Here is a 21,526-nt window from a genome sequence, read left to right as displayed (position 1 = left end):
TTACTATCTGTGTATATATACGTATATAAATTTTAATCGATACTTTAATATCCTCGCGAATAATGTCTATTAATTATTTGGTGAAATCATAATAACATACATACATACACATACAGACATATATATATATATATATATATATATATATGTATACATTTATTTATTTATTTAATTATGTATCCATACGTATATGTACGTATATATTATGTATATGTTATGTATAGTCGTTAAAGTGAATATAAAATAATCAAATTTAATGGAATTAATTATATAAGATAAACTTTTCTTTTCGATTCTTTTTCTTTCTTTTTCTTCTTCCTTCTTTTTTTTTCTCTTTTCTTTTCTTTTCTTTTCTTTTTTCTTCTATCATTCTAACATATGAATTTTTTAATAATCGACGATCAATTATTTACAACGAATTACCGCTCATTATCCTAAATGTCTATATTATCCGTCGGGTCATCGTACGCTTAGACACGTAAAAGACTTCTTCAGATCGTTAGGTTGGTAAAATTAGTTCGGTACAATGACTCTGATAACTCATCCGTATGAGGACATCTATTATCTATTCGTTCGATCTTTATTTTTTTTTGTTTCTTTCTTTCTTTTCTTTTTTTTTTTTTTTATATATCCGGTCAAACGAACGAACAAAAATTGTCGGAAGGTTATTTATTCAACGGATATGTCGAAAATGTGTTAAAAAAAATAACACAAAAATAAAAGATGGAACCATTGTCCTATTGTTTTTTATTTTGTTGTTTTGGTGAAGTTTGCGGTGCAACGATAAGCAGTCATAAATTATTTTAACACCGAAAGATAGAGAGAGATAGAAAGAAAAATATATTCCGTTCGTGGTTTCCGTCTTTTCTTTGCTGACTAGGAAATATTAAAAAAAAAAAAAAAAAAAAAGAAAAAAAAGAAAAAAAAAGAAGAAGAAGGAAGAAAAAAAGAAAGAAAAACAGGAAACGATTATTTCGTATTTCGAAATAATTGCTTCGATACGAGTCGACATTTTTTCTTTTTACTTTTTTTTTTTTTTTTTGCTCCCATTTATGTTTCGACTTATGCGACTTATTTAAAAAGAACATTTGATATATCTATTGCAATAAAGAATATATGAAAAAATTTCTTCGGCGCGATATATGCGAATTCTTAGAAATGCGGATTCTTGGGAAATGTTTAATTCTTAAAATTTATTATAACTGTGTAATGATAATTAAAGAAAAAAAGAAAGAAAAATTTATAATCAAATTATATCGCACGAAGATCGTACAAATGAAAGTTTCATTTTTTTTAATCTCATTAAAGCCTTTCATCAATGTTCGTTCTAATATCCGTGTAAATAAATACATATATGTATATATATGCGTGTGTGTGTTTGTGTATTTATCGTGTCGAGTTAGTTGCAATACGATGTCAGTGGCGAGTTAACGAGTCAACGACGAACGCTCTTATCAGAGCGAGCAGATAAACGAGCAAACAATCACAGACGACTTTGTTGTTTACCGCTCAATCCGATTCCCTCCTCGTTTTCTCTACTGGATTAGTCGTCGAGAGAAAAGGAGTCTTTGATTGGATCGATCGCAAAAAAGAAAAAAAAAAGGATAAAAGAAAAACAAAAAGAAAGAGAAGAAATTGGAGCATATGGAAAGAGCGAAAAATAATCTAATGAAATAATAAGGGTGAGATTTTTTCTTTTTTTCTTTTATTTTTTTCGTTGCCTAGCCGCTTAATTTTTATTTATTTATTTGTTTGTTTTTTTTTTATTTATTTATTTTTTTTTATTTTTTTTTATTTTTTTTTTTTAAATCTCGTTTAATTACTACCCCCATAGAAATCTTTCTTTAATTATTTTTCCGCAACGTATAACCGCAATTTCGCAACGAAATCGTTTTATAATGTGACTTTCTTTATATACTATATACATATATATATATATATATAATTATATGTACATACATGTACGTAGGAAGTGTATGGAGAATGGAAAATCTCGGTAAATATGTATTAATATGTAAATCGAGATAATGCTGGAGATAAGGCAATCGATGAAACGTAACGAAAATATTTATGGAAATAATATAGGTATTATTTTACCTACATATACATATGTGTGTATATATATATATATTTTTTTTCTTTTTTTCTTCTTTTAGTTTCAATGAAAATTGTTCATTTCTAAGATACGTAAGTGTATCATTTCGTATCACTTATTACCAAATTTTTACGAAAATCTTACTATTTCTTTTTTATGTAAAAATTGACAAAAAAATTTAATATATATATATATATATATTTGTGTGTGTGTGTGTGTGTGTAGATAAAAGATCAATATCTCTCTCTCTCTCTCTCTCTCTCTCTTATGTCTTTTTCTCTCTCCTTTAATTCTTCCTGACACTTGTTGCTTTTACATCGGTGCTTCGATTTCGATTGCTCTTTCTCTTTATATATGCATATATATATATATATATATATATATATATATATATATATATTATTTAGTGTATGCATTAATAACATAACTTATGTACATAAGCGTATAATTAATTATTAATTCTTTATGTTAAAGATACGAAACGTCTTAATTAAAAACTTATCCAAACGATCGATAAAAATAAAGATTCATCGATCTGCATGAAGGAACATGATATGCTTTGGTATTATACATTGATTATCATTACACGTGTCGTAACGATAACATTGAGCTTCAATCTTATTGAAATGCGAATGGTTATTTACGTGTTCTACGTTATCGAAATTAGTTAACAATATATATCTGTGTATACATATATATATATATATATATATATATATATATATATATATATATATATATACATACACGTACTATTCGCGTCATATTGTAAACTTTTAATTTTTCGATACGCGATATCGAATCTCGGGCACACCTGTTTCACTCTTAGTTGATAATATCGTTTCGTTAATTGAAATAAAAGATAATGCGAAGAAATTCTGTTTTATAATTAACTATATTAATAGATGACATTGTTAACAACATAAATATATATATATATGTATATTTATAGTTGGATTAATGTCAATGAAGATGATAGAATATAACGGTTCTTTTTCTTTCTTTCTTTCATTTTTCTTTTTTTATACACATATGTTTCATTAACATTTTTATGACATTAACTTCTTACATGATTAATTTTGATAAAAATAATAACTGGATATATGTGATAAAAATGTATAGGTACGGTATGTACGAATAGATTCATCATACATACATAAATAGATAAAATTGAAATTTCGAAATTGCAAGAGTGTTTTTATACGAATCGTAGGTGTTCCGCGTTAAAGCGGCATTATGCGATATATCATAATAGGCTATAATAAAGCAGTAATATCTTTACGTTTCCTCATAGCATCGTGACGTTTGGATAAAGGACAGGAATAGAAAATAAAAGAGGAAGAATGTGTGTGTGTGTGTGTGAGAGAGATAGAGATGGAGTGAGACAGAGAGAGAGAGAGGGGGGGAGGAATAGGAGATAGGAGATATTATTCCAATATCACGTATTTACACAAAGAGACCTCGGACGATGCATAACATTATTGTCTTCCGCGAAAAGTGCATTTACCAAAGTAAGATAGATAGCTTCAATAAGCACATAATTAAATTTACTTAGGATATTTTACCGTAGGGCCTTTTCGTTTGAAACAAAACATATTACAAATGGTTTGTTTAAAATAATTAAAAATTAATTCATCTTATAAAAGAACAATTAAATATCACATTTATTATATTCATTAATTTCGTTAAAATTAATTATTTCTCTATTAATATCTTGGATCGTTATTTCGAACATTCGTATTTTATTATATTACATTAAAAATCATTGCAATTGGTATACAAATTTTTAATATACTTTTTATTAATAATTTATAATTGAAAATTTTATTTTTTTTGTGAATACCAATAAATAAATAAAGGTGAGATCGAATGATAATGCTTCGTCACATGTGTGTGTGTGTGTGTGTATGTGTAGATGTGTATGTGTATGCGTATATATGTGATTAATATCGTCGGTGTTTCTTCGGCTAAAGCAAAGGCCACACCTACGTGGAAGACAAACGATGTAAACAAGAAGGTTATTCTGAAGATACGTTCCTTTCAATGTCAATGCTTCGACAACATATATATATATATATATATATATATATATATATATATATATATATATATGTACGTATGTATGTATGTATACGAATATAACAATGTATATCATCAATTAAACTCCGTTAGTTTCGTTGAAATAATATCTATCAGTTTTTATCTATATCGCTGAGGGACACGTATTTGTTATCAGTAAATACAGTATGGTGTCTTCTTATTTTTGAAATATCTTATTAATTATTCGTTCGACGTATTTCTTCTTCTTTTTTTCTTTTGTCTTACCTCCTCAACCCCCCCCCCCGTTATTATTATTTTTTTTTTAATTATTTTTCTTGTTTCGATAATTATCATCATCATCATTATTATTATTACATTGAAACACTGTTACATTTGTTAGATGCCAATTAAATCGAATAAATTATTATTCATCGGATACATTGTTAGATATCGATCAGATTGAGATTTATCATTTGATAAAATTAAATTGATTGATTTATTTATAAATAAAAGGGAAAGCAAATGAAAGTATAATATATAAATTATTTTATTTTTATAACTTATACATTATCAATGGTATTTTAATAGATACGTTTTATAAGATTTAACAAGAAATGTCAAAGGATATATTCTCTACGATATTATTGCATATATACGACCTTTGAACTTTATCATGTTGGGACGGTGTGGTCGCGTTGAGATAATAACTGTTCGAATAGAGTGCATTCATATGTAGAGAAGTATGCATTGTATATGTGTATGTGTATATGTATGTATGTATGTATGTATGTACGTATCTACTACGTACAGTAGTATGCATTATTTTTAATCCTTATAAATGGATAGAAAAAAATATATAATTCGAGCTTTACTTTGCTTTCCGACCTTCTCTCGAACGAACGATTTTACGTTTGAATTTTTTTTTAATTTAGATTCCACGATATATATATATATATATATAGTACATAATTATCAAATATTATTATAATGATAAATATAGTTTTAATAAGGATACCGAAAGAAAACAAAAAGATATTTTTATTCGTATGATACGTCGTTAATATATAGTTAATAAGAAGTTATTACGAATATTATTTAAACCTAGTTGTCCACAATGTGGTTGTAGAACATCACGAGAACAATTTTGAGCTGAATTAAAACAATTTGCGCATTGCATGCATGATTCATGGTTTTTTTTCCGTTTTTTTTCCTTTTTTTTTCCTTTTTTTTCCCCTTTTTTTTCTTTTTTTTTCTTTTTTTCTTTTTTTTTTCTTTTTTTTTCCTTTTTTTTTTTTTTTTTTTTTTTTTTTTTTTTTTTTTTTAATGACACTATCGGTAATGCGGTTTCAAACTTACTGATTATTATATCCGAGACTTCAAAGAATTTTTTTTTAGGATCATAATTATTCATTCTGTATAAATGAAAGGCATGTTCAAAGTGCTTGGGGTGTAGCGCAATTCAAATGCTCAATTAGAAATTATTTTGAGGTCTTAGTTAAACTAGAGTTAATTGAAAAACGAGTCTTGATGGATCATTAAATATTTACGATTATGTGTTAACATTTTTTATATATATATATATATATATATATATATATGAATAAAAAGATGAGTTCATATACACATATATATTATATAAATATATAGAAGGATATTAAGAGAAATGCATTTACTGATGAATCCAAAATGGAGAATCGATTGGCTGAAACCGCCATTTCTATTGGCGAAGCATCGCATCGTTACGAACACATTTTCTAGTCTCGTTAATTGATCTCGACTATGGATACGCTGGTGAGCGCATCGAAATGAAATCAGCGTCGCCGTCTCGTCGACGAGCTAATGACATGGTGTAGTTGGTAAATAGTATTAGTTTCCTGCCGTTGCGTGTGTGTGTGTGTGTGTGTATGTGTATGTTACGTATAGATATATAAAGTGTGGACGAATAATTATTGTTAAGCTATATAACTTTTGTACTTATTAACTTTAGGAATAAATCATAATACCGATGAAATCTATTTTTATATAGAATTTATGTTCGTCATATTTAATATAATTTTCCTGGTTTTTCTTTTATTTCTTGTTTGTTAGTTTGTTCTTTTTATTCTCTCTCTCTCTCTTTCTTTTTATTACATACGTATGTATGCGAACAATATTTTGTCCGTCATTATTTTTACATAATAATTAATTTATTTATTCTATGTACATACTTATATATATATATATATAGTTAGTATAATTATTATACTTATAGTAGGTTATATTATAGATATTTTTTTAACGTTTCTACAAATTACACGAAATAATTTTTTAATGATATAATTCAAGCAGTCGTCATTTATCTTTAGAATCGTTAAGGCCAATATTCTTTACAACTTCTTTCAACTTTATTGTAATTCTTTCCAACTTTTTTCGAAAGGTAATTAAAGAAATAGATAAAAAGATAGATATGATATAGAAAAATAATGGTAGAAGAGGAAGAAGAAGAAGAAGAAGAAGAAGAAGATGAAGTAGAAAAGGAAAACGAGGTAGAAGATGAAAAGGAAGATGAAGATGAAGACGAATGAGAAAAAGAAGTAAAAGATGAAGTAGATAAGGAAAATGAGGACGAAGATGAATACGAAGGTGAAGATGAAGACAAAAAAGGAGAAGAAGAATAAGAAGAAGTTGAAGTCGATGAAGAAAAAGACGAAGACGAAGATGAAGACACAAGACAGACACAAAATGATGAGCATGCGTTACGCGTATAACGCAATTGGTTAGTGAAGACGCGTGGGAAGAGAACTCATAGCGAGTTCGGTTGCTTGGCAACCAATTGACCTAGATCTCGATCGCGAGAAGGTTCGCAATTGCTACTGTACTACTAGAGAATACGAAAGAATTATGGATAAGTTGAAAGAGATGAGAAAGAGAAAGAGAAAGAGTAAGAGATACGGAGAGAACAATTTTTTCTGAGTGATCCCGTTGTCGTTCAGAAACAGAAGATTACTTATTCTTATGATTTCACGATTCTATATCGTTTATTTCAGTTATCATCATTTTAAGATAGTAAGAGAAAGTGTGTGTGAAAGAGAGAGAGAGAGAGAGAGATTAACAATAATTGGAATATTCAATTGAAAATGTTGAATTTGATATAAAAGATTTTATTGATTCAATTTAATTCAAAGTAGAAATAAAAATAAATTATATATATATATATATATATATTTTTTTTTACAAATAGATATATAATTTTATATACGTAATCTATACCTATATGCACAAATACATATACAGATCTGGAAAATTGTATTAATTCGTGAAATATTTTTTTACACCCTCTCTCTTTTTCATAATCGTGTTATCGTAATCGTATTATCGTAATCGTCCCAAGGCAATTTTGTCGTTGCTATAGGAAATAGAAGAGGAAGAGGAAGAAGAAGAAGAAGAAAAAAAAAAAAAAGAAAAAGAGGAAGAAAATGAAAAAAGAAACTTGTATATAAACGATCGATTAACGACCGTTCTATAAATTTCCCTTCGCTCCGGTGAACTTTCGCAATTACGATTACGGGCACGATATTTACGCGGTAAGAATTCATTAATATTAATAATATTGTATTTAAAATAAATAGTCGGGTAAAAGGCTAAGTAAATCTGGCACGACCCGTTTCAGGCGAGGAATGCGAATGGTCGTTGAGTGAATGTTAATAACAGACGGTTGACAGAGATACATATATGTACGTAGATTTGCGTGCATGTACGTCTATTCGCGAATATATACCTATAAATACACATATATACATACACGTGTGAACCTATACGAGTGAAGATCTTAGTGATGTAATTTTGAAGAAATTATGATAAGATTTATAATTTCAAGCTCGTATTTAGAAAATATTATTTGCGTATCGATTTATCTCGATGTTATCGATGCGATTGACAAATTCATGAATATTATACTTTTATTTTATTTATTTGATATTGCGCCTTGGTGTTGCGTGCTTAAATAAATTTTACATATATTTTACGTCAGATAGAAATTCAATTGATGACAAGACGAGATAATAATAATATTCAAAGAGAAAATCGTACCTTTATAAGATTTACAGAGGGATAATTAGTGATTAACGATATTTATTAACCTAATGATATTTAAACAGCTACATAATAACGTGCGAGAACTACGATATGGATGATTTATGAAGTGACGTAGCGATCATTGATGATGCCCGTACGTTTAACGGCTCAACAATAGATTGTAATAACTTAAGAAAGAGAGTTAGATTCAGAATTTTCCATCAACGACATTGTGAACTTTAAAAGGGGGAAAGGTTTTTATAATTATAATTGCAAATCCAGACGGAAATTGTAGTTAATGTTTCTCGATTCGAAACCAAAAAAATCGAAAATGACATTTGACTTTAAAGGATTATCGTTCGATCTATTTCTTTTTTTCCTTCTTCTTCTTTTTCTTCTTCTTTCTTTCTTTTTATATATATATATATATATATATATATATATATATATAATAAAAAAATAAAATAAAATGAAACAAAACCAAAAAAAGAAAACGAATTAAAAGAAAAAGTAAAAGAAGAACCGATTGCAAGTTGCAATACTTGACTTTTAATCGGTTTAATTCTTACCATAATTCATTAGAATTAATAATAATGATTGTCATATGATTAAATATATATATATATATTTCTTTATAATATAAAATCAATTGATCGAAACGAACGTAACATTGATTAGTTCATTCGATGATTCAGTAGAATCTATCGCAATAAGGATTTAGAAGATAGAGATGATTTCAAACAAGTTCGATCGTATGTTAAATGTTAAAATAAACGAGAAGAAAAAGGATCTCTTTCACTTTCTCTCAGTCTCTCTCTCTCTCTCTCTCTCTCTCTCTCTCTCTCCCGCCCTTCTCTTTCTCTCTCTCTCTCTTGTAAGTTCATCGTGCGGCCGCGCACGTGCGAGGAATCCGACGCACCGGTTGCTCTTGACATTATCGCAAGCATCATTCGCGTTTCGTTGATTGTAGTTGTTGGTTTAATAGTGCCCACGACTGCTTTTATCCGCCAAAGACTACTTCAAATCTTTTAGATATTTTCGTACCTTTCACACACACACACACACACACATATATATATATATATATATATATATCTTCTTGTCTGTCCCTCTTTTTCTATCTATCTATATCTGTTTTATTATTATTATTTAAATAATTTAATCCTCTGTAACATTTTGTCTCTCTCTCTTTTTCTTTCTCTTTCTCTCTCTCTCTTTCTCTCTGAACCTTTCACCATTTATACAAATACATGTTACGAATGTAACTTGTTTATCGTCAATGTTTCTTTCTTCTCTATCTCTCTCTCTCTCTCTCTCTCTCTCTCTCTCTATCTATCTATCTATCTATCTCTTTTCTTATCTGCCTTCCTCTTACAATCTATCTATATCTGACATAATATCATCATTTAATTAATTTAATCCTCTATAACATTCGCGGATAACTATAAAGTCACGCATTAATATTCGTCAGAAAATGAATTGTTTCTTCATAACCGAAGGTTAATATTTGCCAACTGCCTATAACTTATAAATTTCACGTTGTATAACTTGAAACATGTTGAAATTCTTCTATCTTTTCCTTCTTTTTTCTTTTCTTTTTTCTTTTTTTCTCTCATTTGGTTTTGTTTTTTCTTCTTCATTTATTTATTCTTTTCTTCTTTTCGTTCATTTTTTCGTTTCGTTTTTGTTCATTGTTCTCATTTTTATTTATTTATTTGTACAATTTTTTTTTTCCTTTTTTCCCTATTTCTTTTCTTTTCTTTTCTTTTTTTCTGCTTTTCGTTGCGACATTTATAAATAAGAGATTAGAAAGGGATTGAATCTATCTTCCTTTAACGCGTATCAAATGATTCATCAAACATTGATCTTTTCACTTGGCATAACAGCTGGGAAGCAATACATGCTTTAATAAACACGAGATGTTACAATTTTATTATTTAAGAAACGTTATCGATTATATGGTCAGTAAGACAAGGCCATCAAAACTATCGCGGCTCGCTCTCTTTCGATTCTTGTCTCTTTCAAGAGACGAAAAAAGAAAAGAATCTAAAGAAAGAAAAGAAGAAAAAGATGAAGAAGAAGAAGAAGAGAGACAGAGATAAGAAAGAAGAAAAAAGGAAGAAAAAAGAAAATAATCTTTTGTTCCGTAAACGGAGTAATAAAGTCGGAGTAATGGAATTAGAAAAAAAAAAAAAGAAGTAGAAGAAAAAAGAAAGAAAAAGGAAAATATAGAGAAATATTGTCGGTATATTGCATAGGACGAGAGAAACAAGTAGAATTTTTTTTGAAGTCAATAGATTATCCCCCCACGACATATGCACGTTCATACGTTCATAGGTACATACGTTTGTTCGTAAATACTTATGTACGAGCAGGTAGATAATGGCGCCATCAGAGAACGTGAATGTAGTCAACCTTGTGCGTTACCACACCCTGATCCTGGATGCAAAAGTCTTGAGCCTAGCTTTTCACCAGTTTCGAAGAGTGGAAGGTCGCGAAATAGCTACTAGCGGCAATTGCTAACTAGAACCGCGAGTGACAGGAAAACCAATTTTTCCCTCTAGACGACTTTTAGTTACTAGTCGAGAAGTTATCGCTTTCGTATCGTATGCATGTATGTACATACGTTTCTATAGATAAATATAAATATAAATATATATATATTGTGTGTGTATGTGTGTGTGTACACATAAATACATATGTGGACACGTATCTTAGCAAATTTTAACATACTCGTAGCAATGAATGATTTCATATATGTCTACTTTCAATTAAATCGATCTACATTTTTGGTACGATCTATGATTAAATTTAATTTAAAATTAAAATTTTATTAAATGGTAATAGAATATTATAAATATGATAGAGGAGTGAGTGACTATGAGAGAGATAGAGAGAGAGAGAGACTGAGAGAATGGGCCGGGGGAAGGGAATGAATGCACGTTGATAATGATCGATCACGCAAGCTCAACGAAAAATAAAGACGACAAATAGTAGAACTTTGCATTTGGAACTTCGCATTAGAAAGAGATTTATAATTCATTGTAAGCTGATTCATGGCACGTGAATTTGCCGGCCGGCATGATACGAAAATTGTATTTATATATATACATATATACATGTATATTGTTAGTATACGTGTATCTATGTATAGATATATGTGCCAATTATATATTGTTACGTTAAACATTTTGGCTCTCTCTTTGTCTCTCGCAATATACCATCCGCGTTCTCTGCACTTCGATATAATTTGTCTCTTCGTACAATTTCGTAATCGTATTGCATTTTGAGTTCGTATCATACATTTACAATCATCGAGATTAGTAAACTATCACAACATCTACAAATAAATGATATTGTCATTCGCGATTCTGTAGAAATTTTTTTTAATTATCCCGCTGGTAATGATTTATTCGAAAAGAAAGTCATTAAATTCTCTTTCGTATAAATAATATCGCTTATTTATTTCATTACGATGTAAACGTTCGAACTCGCTGTAAATATGGTCTTTTTTTTTTTTGAAGTATGAACGATTTAACTCGTTGATCATCGTCTTATATTTTAAATTGGATCACTTCGATGATTTTTTTTATACTTCAAAAATAAAAATGGGGTGATTGGGTGGGAGGATGGGAGAGGGAAATAAATATCTCATTTAAATGTTGATTGCGGTCGGACACAAAATGCGAAAAGAGGATTATGGGGTTGGGGTTGGGGTGGACTACCCCTCGTGACATATACTCATGCGAACATAACTATATTACTAGTTGCTTTTACGATCTCAATCTAACTTTAAGAGGACGAATCGAAAAAAAAAAATGTACTATGTATATATATGCATATATAATATATTCATACATGGATTATTTAAATCGTTTTTTTCTTCTTTTTTTTTTTCTTATCTCGATTCATTATTATTAAACCTACGAAAAATCGAGGACATCTAACTTGTCGAAAAGATTTTTTTCAGAAAGATTTCATTTGGGTCATCTGTAAACATATATACATATTTATATATATATATATAGATGTAGTAGGTATCTACTTTCTTTCGTGAACGTGTTTACATCCTTGAGATCTCCGGTTTTTATTATAATTATTCAAGTATTACGTAATTGTTAGCCGAGTGTTCACGCGAGACAGCTCGTAGGTATAGCAATTATGCGAGTTCGACTTATCGTAAAAATGTCGTCGAGTTTAATCGAAATGAGCCTCTCAGGTAGATTGACCGGCTCCTCGTCGAACGACTTTGCGGATTCAATTTGTATTATAATTTCATAGAAGTAGAAACTAGTATAAGTTATATAGTATATATTGCGATCGGGGGTGTTCGAGAAGGATATAAGTTTTTTTTTTCTTTCTTTCTCTCTCTCTCTCTCTTTTTATTTTATTTTATTTATTTTTGTTTCCAATGATAAATCAAGGTTGTTGTATCTTCTTTTTTTATTGGTGCACATTACACGTTTAATAATTTCAATCAAATGTATGAACAACTCTGATTCGATCGGATGGATGAATTATGTAAAAATATGAAATTTTTTTTCTCCCTCCGCGTAAAAGTTGAAATTAGAAAGAAACGAGAGGAAGAGAAGGCGGTTTGCTTGTTCTCTCGCATCGCTATAGAAAATGTCGTATCACGAGCTTCGGTACGGGTCATTGATTTTGTTGGCAGCACTCGTACGTACGTATATATGTACTTAGGTAAGCCTATGTATCTACCTATGTGTGCATGTACGTATGTATGTATGTAAGTATGTTTTCAGTCGCGGTACCGCTTTACAACGAGAACGTTATACATTATGCAAAACTTTTTTCCTCAACCGTTCAGAAGCGTTACAAACGTCTAATCCGGATCGGGATAGAACAGACGTTCTTCGCGTTCACACGGCAAAAAGCATAGCGCAAATGAAACGAACGGTCCAGCTCGAAAGAACTCCCGCCGTGAAGAAAAGAGGGACAGAGAGAGAGAGAGAGAGAGAGAGAAGAAATGCATCATTTATATCCTTCTAAGTAATTCTTTTTCACTACAAAGGGATATATAATCGAATGATAAAGTTTAGAGATATTGAAGATATAAAAAAAAAAAAAAATAAATAAATAAATAAAAAAAAAATAAAAATAAAAGAAAGAAAAATATCTTGAGAGAACGAGCTCGGTAGTAATCTTTACAAAATGTTATTGCATCATGGACGCAACTAACGTGAAATAAAATTATCTTTTCTTACTGACGTCTCTATGATCGCCACTACCTGCGGTTTATCTTAATTAATATCCTTTTGCGTAACGTCACTCGGGGATAAGAAGACGACCAATGCAAATGCATCGGATTCATTTTTTCCTCGTACAGCATAATCCGTATTTCATGATGACTCGTCTCTTTGATCGTACGATTCCTTATTAATTAATCATTTTATTCGCTTTTCAAGTCTATTAGAACTATCTCATTAATGGTTGATTTTATGTCCAACCATTACTCGACATGTACTTTGTCGACCGTTATTCGACATGTACTTTGTAAACCATTATTCGACATGTACTTTGTAGACTATTACTCGACATGTACTTTGTCGACCATTACTCGACATGTACTTTATAGACTATTACTCGACATGTACTTTGTAGATTATTAATCGACATGTACTTTGTCGACCGTTACTCGACATGTACTTTGTCGACCGTTACTCGACATGTACTTTGTCGACCGTTACTCGACATGTACTTTGTCGACCGTTACTCGACATGAACTTTGTCGACCGTTACGCGACATGTACTTTGTCGAGTGATACTCGACATGTACTATATCGAGTAAGACTTGACATGCGCTTTTTTCGAGCAAGAACTCGAAACAACTTTTGTTAATCATTAATCCAAGTAATAATGAAGTAATTAACTGTGCCATTAATTGAATTAATTATTGCACAGGAGCGTTCCTATCATACCTGCCGCGTGCGCAATTCGTAAGTTAAGGTTAGGCAAGTTTTAGTTTTCAACGATAGAGCTCGATGAAAGGGATCGGTTTTTCGTATTATTAAAGACTCGCTTGCGGCTTTGATCGATAAGCCGATGGCCTTGATAATACGGGCCAGACTTTTCTAACGAAGTAAAAGTGGGCTGAGAGTGGCAAACTAACTACTACGGTTCTATTTAAGTCGACTACGATTACGGTGTTCGTGAGATTTGAAGAAATTACACGTCGTCGGCGCCGCCGCCGCCACCGCCGCCGCCATCGTCGTCGTCGTCGTTGTCGTTAGCTTCGTCATTAGCTTCGTCGTTGTCGACTAGAGGGAGAACTCGATCGAAATCTAACATAGCATTATTATCATTAATTTAACGGTAAGGTAAGATAGATAATAGATAATCGTAGATAATTCGAAATTGCTATCTACCGATGCTTAGGATAATAGGTATCGAATGAAAAAAGGAAAAGTCAGGAAACAAAAAGAAAATAAAGAAGGAAACATGACAATGAAATTATGTACGTAATATCGTTCATTTTAAGTTAAACTTCTTGTAATGCATACATCATGTATTACATACACGATGATCTTTTTAGAATATATTGCTACGTAATGAAAATGAGAAGAAATTAAGAGAGAGAGAGAGAGAGAGAGAGAGAGACTGAAAGAAATAATAAATGTAATCGACATGTAATCGTTAGAAAAATAATAAAAAAGAAATGCTGATCGGTTGATCTTGCTCTCCTATCTGTTAGCTCGTTCGACCGAGCGCGCAAGTTATAAGAGTTGGAACGGTATATATGTATACGTCCAAGGCCGATCGAGGCCGGATCGAGAGTCGAACGGAGAATCGACTCGAATTCGTTGGTTCGCGGGTAGACGGAAAGCTTACTCTCTCTCTCTCACTCTCTCTCTCCTCTTCTATTTCTATTTCTATATATATATATATATATATCTTACTCACTCACTCACTCACTCACTCACTCACTCACTTACTTACTTACTTACTTACTTACTATCTCTTTCTTTCGAGAACGGCCAGGGCACTCTTGGTGAACGTCCTTGACGGTCGGCTGTTAGGATAGAGAGCGAGCGCAAGCGCGCGAACTTCTCGATCCCACGAGTAACAGCGCTAACTCTCTCTCTCTCTCTCTCTCTCTCTCTTTCTCCTTCTCTCTTTTTCTCTCTCTCTTTCTTGCTCACTCAAGAAGGCGCTCGAATCGTGATTACACGCGTTACATCACGTGGTACACCTTCACTTCTCTTCACGCCACTGTTCGAGCGCGACAACATCGACCTCACCTCTCACTCTTCCCTCCCCTCCACCCTCCCTCCCCCAACATCACTCTCTTTCTCTCTTAACACTCATTGCATTGTCAGATCGTTTCTTCTTTTTCTTCTTCTTCTTCTTCTTCTTCTTCGTCATCTTCTTCTTTTTTTTCTTCGATAGTTCATCTCGCCTTTTGATGAGAGGAAGCATCGAAAAAACACTGCATCTTATTTGAATGTAACATTTGCCTTTCCTCGTTCAATAAAATGAATAAATGATATTTCCTCTCGTGATAAAATGAAATCAATCGTTACGACGATTTATTTCCATGGGATATGTAGATATGTGTAATTTCTTTTTTCTTTTCTTCTTCTTCTTTTTTTCTTGTTTTTTTTTTTTTTTTCAATTCGTTTTGCCCTTCCTACGAAATTATTATCTAAGTAAGTCAGTGGGCTTTGTTGAGAGTTTCGCGACATGGACCTTTGTCTAGTCACGCTCGACATGCACACTCTGTCGAGCGTTACTCGACATGCACTCTGTCGACCGCTACTCTCGACATGTACTTTGTCGAGCGTTATTCGACATGCGCTTTGGAAGGCCTCGTTACTCTCGATATGTACTTACTTACTTAGTTCAACAACTCGCCATATTTAAATCGCCTAAGAGAGATATCGTTTGTTTCAAGTAAAAGAAAATAAATTGGAAAGATTTTTCGAAAGTCGCGGAGGACCAATCTCGTCGTACGGATCAAGGCGACGAGAGGTTATCGTTGGCCAAACTCGATTATTATTTGCAATGGACTTCTTTTTTTCTTCTTTTTTTTTCTTCTTTTTTTTTTTTTTTTTCTTTTACGATATTAGCGATTAGATATTTATGAAATGTACGGTCTGCTCGCAAACTTTTTTCTTTTTCTCTTTTCTTTTTTTTTCTTTTTTTTTTTTTTTTTCTTTTCTCTCCCCTTTTTAGCTTGTATAAATCAAATTGGGTAACTCTTATAAAAGTAAAAGTAAGTTCGAAAGTTTCTCTTGATTGGCTTTTTTCAAGTGATGAATATTCGTAGGCGACCCTTTCGAAAATTCATTTAACAGTCTTAACGAAACGCGATTACACTTTATGAGTACGAACGAGCGTACGTATGCTTTTGATTTTTTTTTTGCTTATTATTTTTCTTTTTTCCATATTTCTTGTCAATAAAATACGTAAACAAAAAAAAATATATATATATATATAAGCATACATATGTGTAATATGAAATTATAAACGCGACGATTCAATTTAATTAATAACTTTTCATTAGAGCACTCTTCTGTTTTCGATAAGATTTCAGCTGTGTGTCGATTTATATCTACCTACGTCAGCATATCGACCTTATCGTCGAAATATCATGTGGTTATTGTTATCGCTATGCCTATAACGTGAGAAAGTTTAATCCGGAGATATTCAAAAAAAAAAAAAAAAAAAAAAAAAAAGAGGAAAAAAGAAAAAGAAAGATAAAAAAAAGTTAAAAAAAGGAAAAAAGAAATTTAAGCAAGTCTTATGCGCTTCTTCGTCATTTGAAGTTTAGAGAAATAATCGTTTATAACATTTAATCATTAATTGATATTTTATTTGTTCGGATTAGAAAGGATAGAGATAAGAAGGAAGAAAGAAAATAAAAAGAAATTATCTAAACTGTTGAAGTGACACGCACACACACACACACACACACACACATACGTTAATGTGTTCACAAAGAAAGATGGAAAGTTACGACAATGGTATTATTATTATTAGTATTATTATTATTATTATTATTATTATTATTATTATTATTATTATTATTATTATTAATGTTATCATGGGTTTCCATAATAATTATGCATGTCTATTATACTCGATTACATGTATTTTATAATCAATTTTAGTATGATAAAAAGCTCTACAAACGAAAAGAGAATAAACATCGTTCTTCGTGTATCTACATATGTATGTATATATGTATATATATATATATATATATATATATATATATATATATATATATATATATATATATATATATATATAGATAGATAGGAACGTTTATAATATAATAAGAGTATATGTACATGTTATATGGATGTATAAGGGATATAGGGATGCACAACTTCGACATGAAAATGCGGAAATTCTACGGTGAAAACTAGGTTAGCGACTTTTCGAAACTTTGTTTGCCCATGGATGAAAAAGAAAATAAAGGATAAAGAGAGAGAGAGAGAGAGAGAAAGGAAGAAAGAAAACCTTTCGAAGGGATCGTGAGAGAACGAACTTCATCGACTTCTTTTGCTTCATAGTTATATAGATATGTTCGTCTATAGTTTTTCTGCATGCTTCTAGAAACGAAGAGAAACCTTAAACATACCGTATGTGTGTGTGTGTGTGTATGAAGAGAGAGAGAGGAAGAGAGAGCATATGAATATATATATATATATATATATATATATATATATATACACATGCGCATGCATATATATCTATTAATCGATTTTAATCAATTATTTGATTTAAAAAAAGAAAGTAAATTATTAATGAATTATTAACTATAATATAAAATTCTTGAATAATAGATGAATGTAATTTAATAAATCTTTGAGTTTTTACGTAATAATTTAGTCAATGTAAATAAGAAGTGTGTTCTCCGTTCGGAATAGTGTTCGTCGATGCAAGTGACTATTTATGCGAGAGTCTCGACGATGAGTCATTGAAAAAAAACGAAACACCAGCAGTGAGAGTCAATTTGCTCTTTCTTTCTCTCTCTCTCTCTCTCTCTCTCTCTCTCTCTCTCTCTCTCTTTCTCTCATATACACACACACACACATTTACATATATAAACTTTCTATCTGTCTCTATTTCTTTCACATCTATAGTACTTTTCTAGGATTGCGTTTGAGCGTTCGTTAGATATGTATATAGGGTCACCACACGATAGAATGAGATAAAGAAACAGATAGATAGACAGACAGAGTAAGAGCGATGTATATATATATAAAGAAAGAGAGACAGAGAGAGAGACAGAATGGTTCGATAGGGCAGTAGAATATAAAATGTCGCTGGATATCGTCTCGACATTGTTGCAGAACCATTCGAACAATTTTCCCAATCAATGATATTAATAATATTTTCTTCGGGTATTCATTTGATATATATATATATATATATATATATATATATATATATATATATCGTTTATCATTTGAAATTTGTCGCTTTTATTTATGAAGAAAAAAAAAAATGAAATATGAAAATAAAAGAGAAATAAGAAATCGTTTTTGATAAATACGAAGCTAGCAATAATAATTGGAATGATTTTCTCTCTCTCTCTCTCTCTCTCTCTCTCTCTCTTTCTCTCTTTCGAACGAACGAACGAACGAATAATATGAGGAGGCTTAAGCATATCAATCGTAAACAGGATTCATACATACCATCTTAAGGGCCAGTTTCTTTTATACATATGTATGTATTATATTTACGTTCGAGGACTGTTATATCTATTATATCGATCTAAATGTTCGCCTAACTTCCTCTAATCTCTTTCCTTCAAGGCCTGTCGATACTCTTTGCCTTCTCTCTCTCTCTCTCTCTCTCTCTCTCTCTCTGTTCGTCCGTTCGTTTGTCTGTCTGTTCGTGATAAAAAATTTATTTCAGACTACTACCACCTTACCGGTTCACGATATGATATTTAATGTTAGAACCATTCTTATCGTACATATATATGTCGTAACTTATATACTATACATGGATATAATACTTATAATCAAGTTTTAAAATTGATATACGATGAAAAGAAGAAAACGTATTATTTCGTAGAATTCGTATACATGTATATATATATATATATATTTCTTTCAGATTCCACACGAGAAAGTCGTTTTTTAATCTACGTTTTAAATTATAAATCGATAATATAGACAAAAGGAATTATTTCAAATCGTCGCGAAAGCGCGCTCGGCAACATTCGTATTTATTTGGAATAACGAAATTATCGTGTACGGTGGTACGTAGAGAGCATAGGAATAGCAGTTAAATCGTAGGCAGAAAGAGTGAGAGCGAACGAATAACGTGAGAGGAAGAATGAGTGAGTTAGTGAGAATAAGAGAGATAGATAGATAGATAGACAGACAGAGAGAGAGAGAGGTCGAAGAAACGAACGGAGAAAGCTTCGGCCGAGTTCGGTTCTCTTCGCGACGATCCGAGCGCGCTATAGTGGGGAGTATGTAAGCTTAAGAGAAGGGCCGAGAAGTGGAGTGGGGATGGGAGTGAGTGGTGGGGATGATGGTAACGAATGCGTGCGCGGCCGAGTAACGAGAGAGAGAGAGAGCAGTTGTCAGTGTCAGTTTGTTCGCCGCGCCGGTCAGTTGTTTGGGGTTTGCGTCGACGCAGGCCTCCTCTGTGCGTTGCACGCTTTTTTTATCCTCCTCAATCCATCAATCCACCCCCGTCGTCTTGCTCCGTTTTCCCCTCGCGAATATACCCCTTCAGTATCCTTCCCCTTACCGATACTCGAGTCACTTTAATCCCGCAAGAAATTGTTAAAAATAACATTATTATTATTATTGGGCTTTATTTGAAGCGCGCGAGATCTCTTTTTTTAAACGACTCGGAAGAAGGAGCGTCTTACTGCCTCCACTCCTCTACCCCTTTCCCCTTTCCCTCAAACTCCAACTCCCCACCTACTCGAGTCCGCAGCCGCGTAATAACAACGGCCGGGATTTTAGTTCTCGCGTCGTTCCTTCCTTCTCTTCTCTTCTCTTCTCTTCTCTTCGTCGATCTCTTCTTCGATCCTCGAACAGTATAACGGCGTCAACAGCAGTAGCAGTAGCAAAAACAACAACAACAACAACAGCAACGACCGTTTTATATCGGTGAAAATATCGCGGGAGAATATATCCCGCGAGAAGTTCCATATTGCGTTTCGTTCGATTCGTATCGTTGTAATTTAGTTCGTTCGTCTACCATTCGTTCGTTCGTTCGTACGTACATACATACGTACGTACGTACGTTCGTTCGTTCGTTTCTCTTTTTTTTTTATTTTTTTTTTTTCTGTTTTTTTGGTTGTAAATATATATATATATATATATATATATATATATATATATATATATATATATATCAACCCAAACAATTAACATTATCCGTTGTACGAGATACGATTGAAGGAACTCTCGAGAATTTGGAACGAAGAGAAACGAAGAGGAATAAAACCCGTAAAATTCGCGTTCCTGTTGTTATTATCTGTATTTTCCTTTGAGCGTTAATTCTCAAAAGTGAAAGATAGAACAAGAGAAAGAAAACACGTTTATATTATATTAAAGAGGAGGAGGAAGGAGTAGGAGTAAGAGAAGGAGGAGAAGGAAGGAGGTGGTGGAGGTGAAGGTGAAGGAGGAACAAGTGGAACCGGATCGCGCGTATTGCCGGCAAATTGGCGCCAAAAAAGAAGAGAGAGACAGAGACACTGAGAGAGAGAGAGAGAGAGAGAGAGAGAGAGAAGAGAGAGAACCGAAACCGAAAGTTAAGAAAATAATCGTCATCGTCGGCATCGTCGTAGTTTGGATATTCGAGAAGAACAAAGAAACGACATTAGAAACGAACGTGACGTTTATTTCTTCTGCTTTTCCTCTCCGTCGTTTTTCTTCCTTTCTTCTACGTTTCTTTGCCCTGCGATTTCCCGACCAAGAGGACGGAAGAAGCTCGAACTAGATGTAAGTAAACTAAAATTCCGTCATCATCTTCGATCGATCGTTCGTTCGTTCGTTCGTTCGTTCGTTCGTTTGTTCTTATTAGTCTCTTATTTTCTGTTTCTCTGTTTTTCTGTTTTTATTACTATCTCTCTATCTTCTGTGTCCTTGAACGGTCCGAAGACGATCTCAAGCGCACAGAAACTCGTCACTTCGTATACTAGATATTTAACGAAAAAAGCAAAAGAAGGAAAAAGAAAGTCCTCTTTCTCCTCCCACCTTTCGTAATGTTACTACGCCGTTTCGAACTACGAGGGATCTCTGTATGTAAATTTAGAGAAAGATTTTGACAATTGAAAAAAAAAATCTCGATCTTGTCAGTATATATATATATATATATATTGTACATACTTATGTG

General features: G+C 31.8%; 1 protein-coding gene across 3 annotated transcripts in view; it reads left to right on the top strand.

The window, feature by feature from the left end:
- The window catches only part of LOC124429940 (terminal nucleotidyltransferase 5C), a 67,580-nt gene that overhangs the window by 13,076 nt on the left and 32,978 nt on the right, over positions 1-21,526 (top strand). Inside the window, exon 1 of one of the 3 annotated variants that reach the window (XM_046975829.1) lies at positions 20,517-21,132. The exons of the other annotated variants lie outside the window; for them this stretch is intronic. The gene's annotated coding sequence lies outside the window, so the exon portion shown is untranslated. Of the gene's footprint in view, positions 1-20,516; positions 21,133-21,526 lie in introns of those variants that run through there. 3 annotated transcript variants of the gene reach the window in all.

The sequence above is a fragment of the Vespa crabro genome, chromosome 17 (genome assembly GCF_910589235.1).
Source record: "Vespa crabro chromosome 17, iyVesCrab1.2, whole genome shotgun sequence".
Lineage (NCBI taxonomy): Eukaryota > Metazoa > Arthropoda > Insecta > Hymenoptera > Vespidae > Vespa > Vespa crabro.
Note: the sequence above shows the minus strand (reverse complement) of the source record. Positions and strands in the feature narration are given on the sequence as shown.